The 12,956-nt window shown below is 43.2% G+C and overlaps 1 protein-coding gene and 1 long non-coding RNA gene across 4 annotated transcripts in view; one reads left to right on the top strand and one right to left on the bottom strand.

The window, feature by feature from the left end:
- GLIS1 (GLIS family zinc finger 1) overlaps nucleotides 1-12,956 on the bottom strand; it is a 1,570,389-nt gene that overhangs the window by 765,194 nt on the left and 792,239 nt on the right. The window lies entirely within an intron of this gene.
- Nucleotides 1-12,956, top strand: part of LOC144807802 (uncharacterized) — a 31,021-nt gene that overhangs the window by 9,933 nt on the left and 8,132 nt on the right. The window contains exon 2 of the long non-coding RNA XR_013606449.1: nucleotides 10,488-10,927. This is a non-coding gene — a long non-coding RNA (uncharacterized LOC144807802). The remainder of the gene's footprint in view (nucleotides 1-10,487; nucleotides 10,928-12,956) is intronic.

Here is a 12,956-nt window from a genome sequence, read left to right as displayed (position 1 = left end):
TGGCTCCGAAGAGGGACCCGCCCCCGGATTTCACGGGTCACCTCCCCACCACAATCGAGGTTTCATCGTTTCTACCGAAGCAAAGCCAAAGACGCGGCGAGATGAAGTTTCTTGGGGAGTTTTAATTCCTCAGAGTTGGAAGATGCCGGCTTCTGAAAGGAGGCGGACTCGGGATAACTCCTTTGTGGTGCTCTGCGTTTGAAGGCAAACCAGAGATTACCGGGTAGTGCCGACTGCAGCGCATGGGCGGCGGTTGGGACCACTTATTATCTGTGGTATCGCTTTGTGGGGGTGGGGTTACCAATCTGCAAATATTGGAGCAAAGCACGTGCTAGTGACGTTTATATGTGGTGTAAGGCCATGTAAGAGACTTCTTAAACCAGCGCTCCCATACATTCACGCGTGCTTTCACGCATGCACCACACGAGCCGTGTGAGGAAAGTGCAAAAAACAACTGTTATTAGTGCCAAAATAAGTGTGATGGTGAGTTTACAAACGCATGAATAGCTATTTTAAATAGGCAGTACATTCCACAATTCTGCTTTCTAAAACTTCCCCTCTTGAGTACAGATTATGGAAGGCTGGTGAGTATTTTAAAAAGTGGTGCAGAATTGTATTGTATTGCATTTTGTTGTGTTATCTGCGCCTGGAATGGATGGGGCCAAAAGACAAATACTTAGAGCAGTAGCAGTCAGTACCAGGGAACAACTGCCTGCTTCGTTCAAATGGCGGCGACCAATGGGTACTAAACATGTATCCCACAGAGAACAACTGCCAAATTAAAAATAATTAACATCTGCAGAGAGGAGCGAGTGGCCAACAAATACCATGCACTCGCAACACATTTACATGTCTCCTTGCAAACTGGAAAGTGGGCGCAACGTGTGAAAATTGCACTGTGGACATTAGACAAGGCAAATATTTTTCCGTTCCTACATTGCATTTGAGACTTTCATTTGCTAAGACAACTTGTCCACGATCTTGAGTGCGGGAAAGTACTGTGTGGCCCAGCTGGTCTAGCGGAGTTTCCAGGCACGCTGCAAAGTGAGTGCCCTAGGGCTGGGCCGGTCCAAAAATTGGATCCCGAGGGCTGCTCAGGTGGTCCCACAAGGATATTAACATATTTAAACGTTATCCGCTAATAGAATTAGCATCTTAAAAACCTTGCAAATTCACTGAAAACACCATAGGTTTCAGGCGGTATTTAGTTAGGGATTAGCATTTAAAAAACCTTGTAAATTCACTGAACAAAACATAGGTTTCAGGCCTTATATAGTTAGGAATTAGCATTTAAAAAACCATTGAAATTCACTGAAAAAACCATAGGTTTTAGGCCTTATATAGTTAGGAATTAACATATAAAAAACCATTGAAATTCACTGAAAAAACCATAGGTTTCAGGCCTTATATAGTTAGGAATTAACATATAAAAAACCATTGAAATTCACTGAAAAAACCATAGGTTTTAGGCCTTATATAGTTAGGAATTAACATATAAAAAACCATTGAAATTCACTGAAAAAAGCATAGGTTTCAGGCCTTATATAGTTAGGAATTAACATATAAAAAAACATTGAAATTCACTGAAAAAGCATAGGTTTCAGGCCTTATATAGTTAGGAATTAACATATAAAAAACCATTGAAATTGCTCCTATATAGTTAGTTGGACTAACTATATTTGGCGCACCCGCAATCCACTGCTGATGATGTCACATATTACATCATTCATGACATGGTCAGTGACATCACTGATGACATCACTGATGACATCTCAAATGACATCACTGATGACATCACTGATTACATCATTCATGTGATAATACGATGCACCTCCTCACACTCTAATATAACCTTTGATACACCCAGTGTTAAATACAGACTACTATTCTTGAAACTATTGACACACCAATACCAGTTACTACATAGGCACTCACTGATTCCTAGGTCTACTCACACATCCACTCATTCACCCATACAATCACTCATACATACAGTCACTCATCAATGCAACACTATCATATGCACTCATACACCTATGCAGACACTCACACACTGCCACTTATCCATGGAGTTACTCACACACCTAGTCAGTCATGAAAGAATCAATCACACTTCCATTTCCTCATCTATATAGTTATACACACAACACCTTACTTATTCAAACATATACTAACACATACTTACTCTCTTATACAATCACTGATACAAGTACACATTGATCTGCACAGAGTCACACACCTCCCAGCCAGCCACACACACACTCAGTCTCCCATACAAATACTTGGGCAACCAATCAATAACCCATATAGCCACTCATATAGCTACTGATCAACGCATGCAGCAGCTTACATAACAACAGACATACTGATGCACACATTCACACAGTTTAGTCACTAACCTATGCATTCAGTAAGACACATTTAATCACTCACTCATACAGTCAGTCAAGCACCTACTAAATCCTTCATCCAGACACTTATACATCCACTCATTCTTCAATAGGTAAAACATATTTAAACTTTACAGAAAAACACAGTCACTGGATGATGTCATCAGTGATGTCAAATGAGATGTCATCAGTGATGTCATTTGAGATGTCATCAGTAATGTCATCAGTGATGTCACTGACCATGTCATGAATGATGTAATATATGACATCATCAGCAGTGGATTGCGGGTGCGCCAAATATAGTTAGTCCAACTAACTATATAGGAGCAATTTCAATGGTTTTTTATATGTTAATTCCTAACTATATAAGGCCAGAAACCTATGCTTTTTCAGTGAATTTCAATGGTTTTGTACATGTTAATTCCTAACTATATAAGGCCTGAAACCTATGGTTTTTTCAGTGAATTTCAATGGTTTTTTATATGTTAATTCCTAACTATATAAGGCCTAAAACCTATGGTTTTTTCAGTGAATTTCAATGTTTTTTTTATATGTTAATTCCTAACTATATAAGGCCTAAAACCTATGGTTTTTTCAGTGAATTTCAATGGTTTTTTATATGTTAATTCCTAACTATATAAGGCCTAAAACCTATGTTTTTTTCAGTGAATATATATATATATATATGCAGTGTTACTAATAAATTTGGGTGCCATTTGCCGAATTACCACGAACATTTAAAAAAAGTTTAGACTAGTTCACGTACGTGTGGAAAGTTTTGGGATGATCTGTCAAGCGGGGGCAGAGAAAAAAGGGGGGTCCCAAAATGCATTTTCCTCATTAATTTTTCCATAGGAAATTTAGACACAGCTACTGGCTAAATCAGTGAACGGTTTTACAACAAATTTGGCAGAAAGCTACATCTTGGTCGAGAAATAGTGCTTTTTGTGATTTGGTGTAAATCCGTTCAGTAGTTTTTGAGCTATTATTGTTAAAAAAACAATGTATATCTATGACGTGGAGCCTCAGTGGATCACAACAGATCTCAAGCAGAGCTCTAATTGGCTGTCACCACCTTAACCAGGATGTGATGGCAGCTATCTTAGGAGTCGGATCCAGTCCGAGTCCAAAAAAAGTTTTAACAAAAATGACTTAGGGGAGCAGGGTATGGATGTCCTGACCCCCAAGTCCTGGTGGTGGAGTCCCAAAGGGAACCCGCCTGGGGCCAAAAATGTTTTGTTGTTTATATTTTGCAGCAAATTCAAAGAGGATCCACGGCAAAAAAAAGCACAGGCTGCTGCCCTTGTTTATTTAATAAAACCCTGGGATGGGCTAGAGCACCGGGGATACAATGGTTCTTATTGTTTGGGGGCATGACACACACATGGCCCCAGGCTGATTGCTGCTCTGGGGACCCCATTCACCAGGGCCCAACGTCTTATTTAGGAGGAGGGGGCATACGGCCCCACTCCCCAGGTCGTTTTCGGCATGAGGACCCCATCTCCTGGGGCCCGAAGTATGTTATGAGGGGTAAATGACATTTGGCCCTGATCCCCGAGCCGCTTGTGACCCCAGGGACCCCATCCCTCAGGACCCGGTATCTTTGTAAGGGGGAGAGGCCAGGCAGCCCTTTCCCAGGCTATTTTCGGGCCCAGGGACGCCATCCTCCTGGGGGCACTGTATTTTTAAAGGGGAGAGGGCCATGTAGCACCCCATACCCCGGGGTTGCAGAACTAAAAAGTGAAGCCCCCTCCCGAAACGATAAAAGGCCCGTCTCATTAGCTATGTCCCTGGGAACCCACCAACGGGACATAGCGATTTCCCTGCCTGCAACAGCATGGGAAGGGAAACCTGTGTTTGCTCCCGCCTAGTGGGAGCATTTTTTAATCTCCTTCCAGACGGGAGCAAACACAAAGTCTGCTCCAAGCCGGATGAAGTTTTAAAAATGCTTCTGCCGGCTGAGAGCAGACTTAAGATCTGTTTCCCCACCCGCCCTGATGCAGGTAGGGAAACGGATAAAAAAATTGCTCCCGCTTGGAGGGAGCAACATTAGTAGCTGCTCCCTCTGGGCGTAAGCAATCCTAGCTCCTGCTGCATTCAGGGAGCCGGCTGGGACACATGGGGGCCTTGAAGCTCCCCCGCTAGCCCCCAACAAGTATATGTTGGGTGTCCTGGGTGGGCACCACGGCACCCACCTTTAACCCCTTGAACGCTAATGACGAGCTCAGCTCATCATGAGCCACGGTGCTTGTGTGCTCATGACGAGCTGAGCTTGTCATGACTGTTGGAACGCTCGCAAGCTGGGCTAATTCCCCTGATGTGCGAACGTTCTACACAAACAGGTGTGGTCATGACAAGCTCAGCTCGTCATGAGCACTGGGGCGCTGTGCGCGCCCCCCCTATCCCCAGCACAGCGGGGAATGAGCCCCGCATGCAAGGGGTTAAGAAATGCAGTAGCTGGGGTCTCAGTCATTGGAAAAGGCTTGGCGAGGGAGGCTGCACGGCCCTGTCCCAATTAGTTTTAGTAGTGGCCCTGCGGGGTATGGTTCCCAGGGCCTAACAAGACTCGCAAGGGGGGCCCCTCTCCATTAATTAAAAAAGAACAGCCCTAGGTATGGGGTCCCCAGGCCCTAGCAATGCTCTGTGAGAGAGTCTACGCGGCCCCTTCCACTTTAATTACCAAAAAATGGCCTAAGGTATAGGGTCCCCAAAACCTAATGAAGCTTGGGGGCATGTGGCCCCCTCCTCTTTAATTAAAAAAACGGCCCTGGGTGGGTGGGAACCGAAGGACTTAATAAGACTTGGGGACGGTGGTCACGCTGCCCACCCCTTTAATTACAAAAAGGTCCCTGTGGAAAGCCAACCCCAGGGCATACTAAGGCTCAGGGAGGGTGGCAATGTGGCCTCCCTACCATTTAATTAAAAAAAAGGCCCCGTGGGATGGGGTCCCCAGGGTATAATAAGGCTTAGGGAGTGGGACTGTGTGGACTCCCTCCACTTTATTTTAAGTTGTGGCCTTGGGGAATGGGCTCCCCAGGGCCTAATAAGGCTCGGGAAGGGGGCCATGCAGTCCCCTTCCCACTAAGAAGGCCCTGGTTAGATGGGGTTCCCAGGGCCTAATTGGACTTGAGGCTCGCTCCAGTTTAAAAAAAAATAGAGCCTTGGGGGATGGGGTCCCCAGCGCCATAATAGGTTGGGTGAAGCGGCCATGCAGTTCCCCTCTCCTTTAAAAAAAAGCACTGGGGTCCCCAGGGCCAAGCCCTGTGGCCGACCCCCTTCCATACACCACTGAAGGTAGTGCGCATCATGGGTTTGGCTGCAGGCGGGAGGCTTGGCTGCTGTGGCCACCCTCCTGCTGTGCATGACCAAAGGCCTTGCGCAGTGTTGTGTTGGATGCCTTTACAGGGGTTGGCTACAGGTCAGGCCTTGGGGCCAATCCCCAATGGCCATGTGCATCATGAAGTTGGCTGAATGTGGGAGGTTAAATTTACGTATGGCAAGTAAATATTACAATACGTTAAAAAAGCCAAGAAATTCCTGGAAAAACCACAAGTTAAAGCAACGTTATAACGAGTTTAAATGTTCAGTAACAATGTAACACTGAAATTCACCAGTTATAGTTATAGCTAGCTCAAGTAACTATAACTCGTGCCCTAAGGTAACTATAACTCTCACCCTCGCCATGCACTGCTAATTATCCCACATATTGCATCGCTCCTGACATCTTCTATGACATCATTGATAATATCACTGCAACATTTGCAAATTATTGATGAGAAATCTGGTTATAGTTACTTTAGGGCCTGAGTTATAGTTACTTCAGATAGTCAGCCGGGTTTGGTGGCTTAGTAGATTAATGCATCCATGGTAGGGGCCTCATGGTCACAGGTTCAAATCCTGTTGAGTTGGGTAACTATAAACATCTGTTATTTAGCGCCAAGATACCCTTGGGTGAAAGTGCGCTTTACAAACACGCATTATGTTATTATAACTGGGGAATTTTCAGTATTTTTTAGAGTATAATACTTTGCGTCATTAGATATTTATATACATATATATGACCTAAGTAAAGTTAGGACCATGTTTACATAGGAAAAGCGTTATTTGATTTGCTTAAATCTTTGGCGCCGGTTGAGGAATCTTTACAACATTTTCCCCCAAAGAGTACCCCAGTGAATCTTGTTGCGCTTGGAAAGTTTTGGGGCGATCTATCAAGTAGGGACTGAGGAAAGGGGGGAGATGTGTGCTTCCTATGTTAATTCCCTTAGGAATTTTAGACACGACTACAGCCCGAACAGCTGAACGGAATTACATCACATTTGGCAGAAATGTGGCTGTTGCTAGTGACCTTTTTGTAAATTGGTGTAAATCCGGTCTTCAGTTTAGAAAATTTAAGGGAAATCCAAATGTGTGTGTGTGTGTGTATATATATAAATATATATATATATATACACACATATATATATATATATATATATATATATATATATATATATATACGCACATATATATATATATATATATATATATATATATCTATCTATATATACACACATATATATATATACACACACACATATATATCAAAGTTCACAGTTACCCGAAGGTTCAGGGCGCACTCTCCCAACAGCGTGTTCAAGTTTAGGAAAGAAACAGGAGCATCCAGCGTCAGCAGCGCCTGATGCGTTTCGGGCTACGCCCTTCCTCTGAGGCTTGCTGCTTTACTCAATAACTGCCAGCACAAGGACTCCAGGTATACTCCCACATTTATTCAATTGTTATGCACTCAGGTGAGTATAGTTACCACAAAGTATTCTGGGACTGGTAGTCCTTAACATCATACCCCAGTGGGCTGCCAGCAGTAATTGAGTCAAATATGATTTCCAATCACAAATGCTACTGTTCAGTTCTCACCCATGTAAAAGTAAGCGCCAGTTGAATCTGCAGCATCGGTCGTAGACCGGCCGCGGAACTGTCTGAGTCCACAGCGGTGCGCCCCACGGCCGGGTCAGCTGTCATTACATCAAAGTTCACAGTTACCCGAAGGTTCGGGGCGCACTCTCCCAACAGCGTGTTCAAGTTTAGGAAAGAAACAGGAGCATCCAGCGTCAGCAGCGCCTGACGCGTTTCGGGCTACGCCCTTCCTCTGAGGCTTGCTGCTTTACTCAATAACTGCCAGCACAAGGACTCCAGGTATACTCCCACATTTATTCAATTGTTATGCACTCAGGTGAGTATAGTTACCACAAAGTATTCTGGGACTGGTAGTCCTTAACATCATACCCCAGTGGGCTGCCAGTAGTAATTGAGTCAAATATGATTTCCAATCACAAATGCTACTGTTCTGTTCTCACCCATGTAAAAGTAAGCGCCAGTTGAATCTGCAGCATCGGTCGTAGACCGGCCGCGGAACTGTCTGAGTCCACAGCGGTGCGCCCCACGGCCGGGTCAGCCGTCATTACATCAAAGTTCACAGTTACCCGAAGGTTTAGGGCACACTCTCCCAACAGCGTGTTCAAGTTTAGGAAAGAAACAGGAGCATCCAGCGTCAGCAGCGCCTGATGCGTTTCGGGCTACGCCCTTCCTCTGAGGCTTGCTGCTTTACTCAATAACTGCCAGCACAAGGACTCCAGGTATACTCCCACATTTATTCAATTGTTATGCACTCAGGTGAGTATAGTTACCACAAAGTAGTCTGGGACTGGTAGTCCTTAACATCATACCCACATATATATATGTATATATCCAAGCGCCGTTTCCTTGCTCCTCGAGGGAAAAGAACAAAGCCACAGCCAACAAGTTTCTAAACAGTGTGTTTAATCTTTGGTCACAGCCAAAATCACTCGACTACATGACCATGATGGCAACCCATTGATCAATGAAAACCCCACGTTGAACCTTGTGAATGACAATATTAGATTAGACTTAAATCACAGTAGTGGGTTTAAGCCGAAATCCATTTTCTCACCCCAAGTGTCTAACAAAGCAATTGATGTTTTTGAAAGAGGTGTAAAAAGAGAACTTATCAAGGTATCTAAACGTGAATGTTTTGGTAAAAACAGCTTGAGTAAGGAACAGGACAAAGCACTAAGGACATTACAAAAAGATGAAAGTATTGTGATAAAAAATCGGATAAGGGTGGGAACGTGGTGGTAATGGCAAGGGAAATGTACATTAAAGAAGGTCTCTCCCAGGTTACTGATGTTAGCAAATATGAGAAAAGCAATAAACTACTCTATGATAATGCTAACTCTAAATTTCAAATCCAGTTGGAAGACTGGAAAGACAGAGGTCTCCTCGAACAGGAAGAGTGTGAGTTTCTTAAATGCAAGTTCCCAAAATTGCCAGTACTATATTTACTACCCAAGGTACACAAGGACCAAATTAATCAATCAGGGAGACCAATAGTGTCTTCCAGGGGTAGTTGCCTGGAGAACACGTCGAGATATGTCGACTTTTTCCTACAGCCCCTAGTGCAGTCACTCCCCTCCTATGTAAAGGAGATTTTATAAGACACATTGAAACAATTCAGTGGAAACCTGAATACTTACTCATGACCTTAGATGTCAATAGTCTGTACACAAGTATCCCACATGAGAAAGGAGTAGAAGCTTGCAGACATTTTTTAGGCACAGGATCACTTTCCTACTTTTTCCACACAGAAATGATTTTAGATATGATTTACACATGTCTTACACACAATTATTTTCTGTTTGAGGGCAGCATATATAGGCAAACCCTTGGTACGGCGATGGGCACTTGCTTTGCCCCCAGCTTTGCGGGACTATACCTAGGCTGGTGGGAGGAGCAAGTGGTCCAGAACCTACAGGAATACAAGACACACGTGAAAACATGGGCCCGCTACATTGATGATATTTTCTGTATATGGGAGGGTAGCCCCGAGGAAGCAGACAAATGTTTTGAGAGTCTGAACTCAAACAATTTGAACCTCACTTTCACGGGTCATTTAGATGGAAAGGAAATCAAATTCCTAGGTCTTTTAGTTAAAATCACAGAAGATAAGATTACCACATCACTGTTTAGAAAGAAAACAGTGGGCAACAGTTTCCTACATGCGTACAGTTGCCATCCCACTAGCTTGATCAAGAGTATCCCGATGGGGGAACTCTTACGTGCAAAAAGAAACTGTACAACAGACGAAGACTATAAAACACAAAGTAAAGTGATGTGTTCAAGATTCAAAGAAAGGGGTTATGACCAAAACGGTATCAAGGAAGCACTAGGTAAAGTTGATCTGAAAGAAAGAAGTGAAGTGTTGAAGGTGAAAGAAAGAAACACTGACTCGGAAACAAAGAACACTGTTAGGTTTATAACCAATTTCAACAAACAATCTAAAAATGTGAGGGATGCCCTTAAAAAGTTCTGGGGGTTCTTGAAAACTGATAAGGATATTGCAGAGTCAGTCGAAGAATTCCCACAAATTACATACCGTAAGGCAACAAGTTTGAAAGGCACGTTATGCAAGGCAATTATACCAATTAACGTAAAAAAAAGTAACATACAGGGCTTTTTTACTTGCAATAGTTGTAAAGCTTGCAAAAACAGTAAGAATGTTAAAGTAGTTTGACTTTCACAGTTTTGTAAACCCTTCACAATCCTTAGTCACTACTCTTGCAATACAGAATATGTAGTATATGCCTTGAAATGCCCATGTGAGAAATACTACATAGGCAGTACACTTCATTAAGCTAAGAAAAGAGTGCTAGAATCTCTTAGAGTGATTAAAAACAATGACAAACAATATCCAGTGGCAAGGCACTTCGCATTACATCATAAAGGCAACAATACATTACTGACATTCTGTGTGCTAGACCATATACCACCAAGAGTCAGAGGGGGTGATCGGTTACAAGAATTAAGGAGACTTGAATCGAAAATGATAATTAAGTACCAAACAATGCAACCACACGGGCATAACTGTGATGAAGGGTTAGCATGTCATCTAGAATGATAATTCTGAGATTACTGTCTAATACTGAGTTTCTAAAAATGCATTTTCCTCGTTTCTTTGTAAATATTTTATAGTGTATATTAGTTTCAAGAATTTCACCATGTATTTTATGTTCACTTTCACAGATCAAGTTGGCATGGTTATAAAGGCGAGTGGAAGGCACGTATGAAGTTATAATCAGCACATAGAATCTGAGAAGTTTTGAATGAACTCACAGCACCTTTATTATAGTACACGTCTGAATGGAAGAATCAAGCAAGTACACATATGATGGACAAATTTACGTTTTTGTAGAAAATTGTGGCAAAAACCAGCCCACTGGGGCAGGAATAATCTTAAAAACACAGGGTCAATGCAAACTGTGTAGAACAATGCCCACTGGGGCTGAATGACCAACGCGTGAGTGGAAACAAGAGTTGATGAATAATGCCAACAATATGAGTTCTCATAAAGACAGGCACGTCTAAAAACCATCAGTATGTTTTAAGTTCATTTACAAATGAATTATTTCATGGACTGACAATATAACACGACGCAGCATATCAGTGAATCACTGGGCAATAAGGTAGCACGAAAATACGATTGTTCACGGTGTGAACAATAACGTTTTTTCTTATTTCTTTTTCGCCAAAAACAACTAACAATATTATGTGCAGATTATTATGTACAGAGTGATATGTTCAATCAAAAATGTTTAAATCAATTTATTTTGCTGATTAGAAAGATTATTGTGTCATACTAGCTCCTGTAACTACGATATGCCGTTTTTTTGAGTATGTCATCACTGTCTATGACCAGGAAGTGAACTGACTGCCAATGTATAAACACACACTCATTCTATGCACTTGTACTCGTGATAAAGGAGCCCAGCTCCGAAACGCCTCAAGTGATTTTGGCCGTGACCAAAGATTAAACACGCTGTTTAAGAAACTTGTTGGCTGTGGCTTCGTTCTTGTCCCTCGAGGAGCAAGGAAACGTTGGCGCTTGGATTTAAGGGGTTCGCGACCCCGCCACAGCCCAGTTTATCGCAAGTAAGCCCGGAGCAAGAGGCTCCGGGCTTACTTGCGATAAACTGGTGACAGGGCCGGGCCCCAGGGGATGGAGTCCTTGGGGCCAAAATCAGCCCGGGGATGGGGGCCTCAGAGCCTCCTCCCCATAGTAAAAACATCAGTGATGTCATTGGAGATTTCATCAGGGATGTCATCAGCAATGTCACTGAACATGTCATGAGTGATGTAATATGTGAGGCCATAAGTAGTTCATTGCGGGGGCGTAAGTTATAGTTAGCACAGGTAACTATAACTGATCAATTTCTCTGGTTTTGTACGAGTGAAATACGAGCCTAACTATAACGTCCCTGTAACCTCTGGTTTAATCAGTGACTTTCTAAGGTTTTTTAAATTCTATTTCCTAACTATAATGTCCCTGTAACCTTTGGTGTGTCAGTGAGTAGCTAAGGTTTTTAATTCTTACTTTCTAACTATTACCTGTAACATTTGAGTGTGAGAATGACTGCATGAGTGTCTCAGTGGGTGTGTTTGTGAGTGTGTGTCTGTTTGAATGGGTGTGTGAGTGGGTGTTTGAGTGTGTCAGTGGGCCTGAGAGTGGCTGTATAAGTGTATCACTGGGTGTGTGAGTAGGTGCATGACTGAGTGGGTCTATGAGTATTTGACTAGGTGTCTAAATGGGTGCATGAGTGTTTAAGTGAGTGTCTGTGGGTTTGTGAGTGGGTGTATGACTCTGAGTTGATGTCTAAATGAGTGCATGAGTTTCTTAATGGGTTTGTCACTGAGTGCATCAATCTCTGAGTAGGTATGTGAGAGGGCAAGTGATTCTGAGTGGGTGCATGAGTGGGTGCATGAGTCTGAGTGGTTCATGAGTGTGTATATGTGTATAAGTGGGTCTGTGAGTGGGTGTGGGAGTGAGTGGGTGCATGAGTTTCTGAGTGGATTTCTGAGTGGGTCTCTGAGTGTCTCAGTGGATCTGTAAGTGTGTGTAAGTCTTGTGTGGGTGCATTAGTCTCAGTGGGTGTGAGTGGATGCATAAGTCTGAGAGTGGGTGCGTGAGTCTCTGAGTTGATCTCTGAGTGGGTGCACCAGTCTTTGCCTGGGTTTCTGAGTGGGTGCATGAATCTCTGAGTGGGTCTGTGAGTGAGTGTGAATATCTGAGTACATATCTCAGTGGGAGCATCAGTCTGAGAGTGGGTGGCCGAGTGGGTGAGTGTATAAATATATATATGTTTTTTCAGAGGTATTCGCAAATCGACGTTACGTTACACGGGGGCTGGGCTGACGGTCACGACAAATTTGTGAATATCGTGAGGTGCAAAAAAAACCTTTCGATATATTATACTTATAAGGGGTTCCACAAACACCCCTATTCTCCTCTCATGGGGTCAGGGCACATGCAACCTGCTCCATTATGCCACTTTCTGTCAACCCAAGGGACTGCTGCGATGAGGTAAAATGGCAGCTGCAAGTGTGCTCAGGTTGCAGCAAGTCAATCACTGCATTCCTGTTGGCACACGCATTTGCGATTAATTGCAAAATTCTCACAAATTTGCTGTGGCACAAATATCCTTATTTCTTCCCTTA

This window comes from Lissotriton helveticus, chromosome 1_2, assembly GCF_964261635.1.
Source record: "Lissotriton helveticus chromosome 1_2, aLisHel1.1, whole genome shotgun sequence".
In the NCBI taxonomy this organism is placed as follows: Eukaryota; Metazoa; Chordata; class Amphibia; order Caudata; family Salamandridae; genus Lissotriton; species Lissotriton helveticus.
The sequence above is the reverse complement of the archived record's forward strand: the minus strand, read 5'-3'. Positions and strand labels throughout refer to the sequence as shown.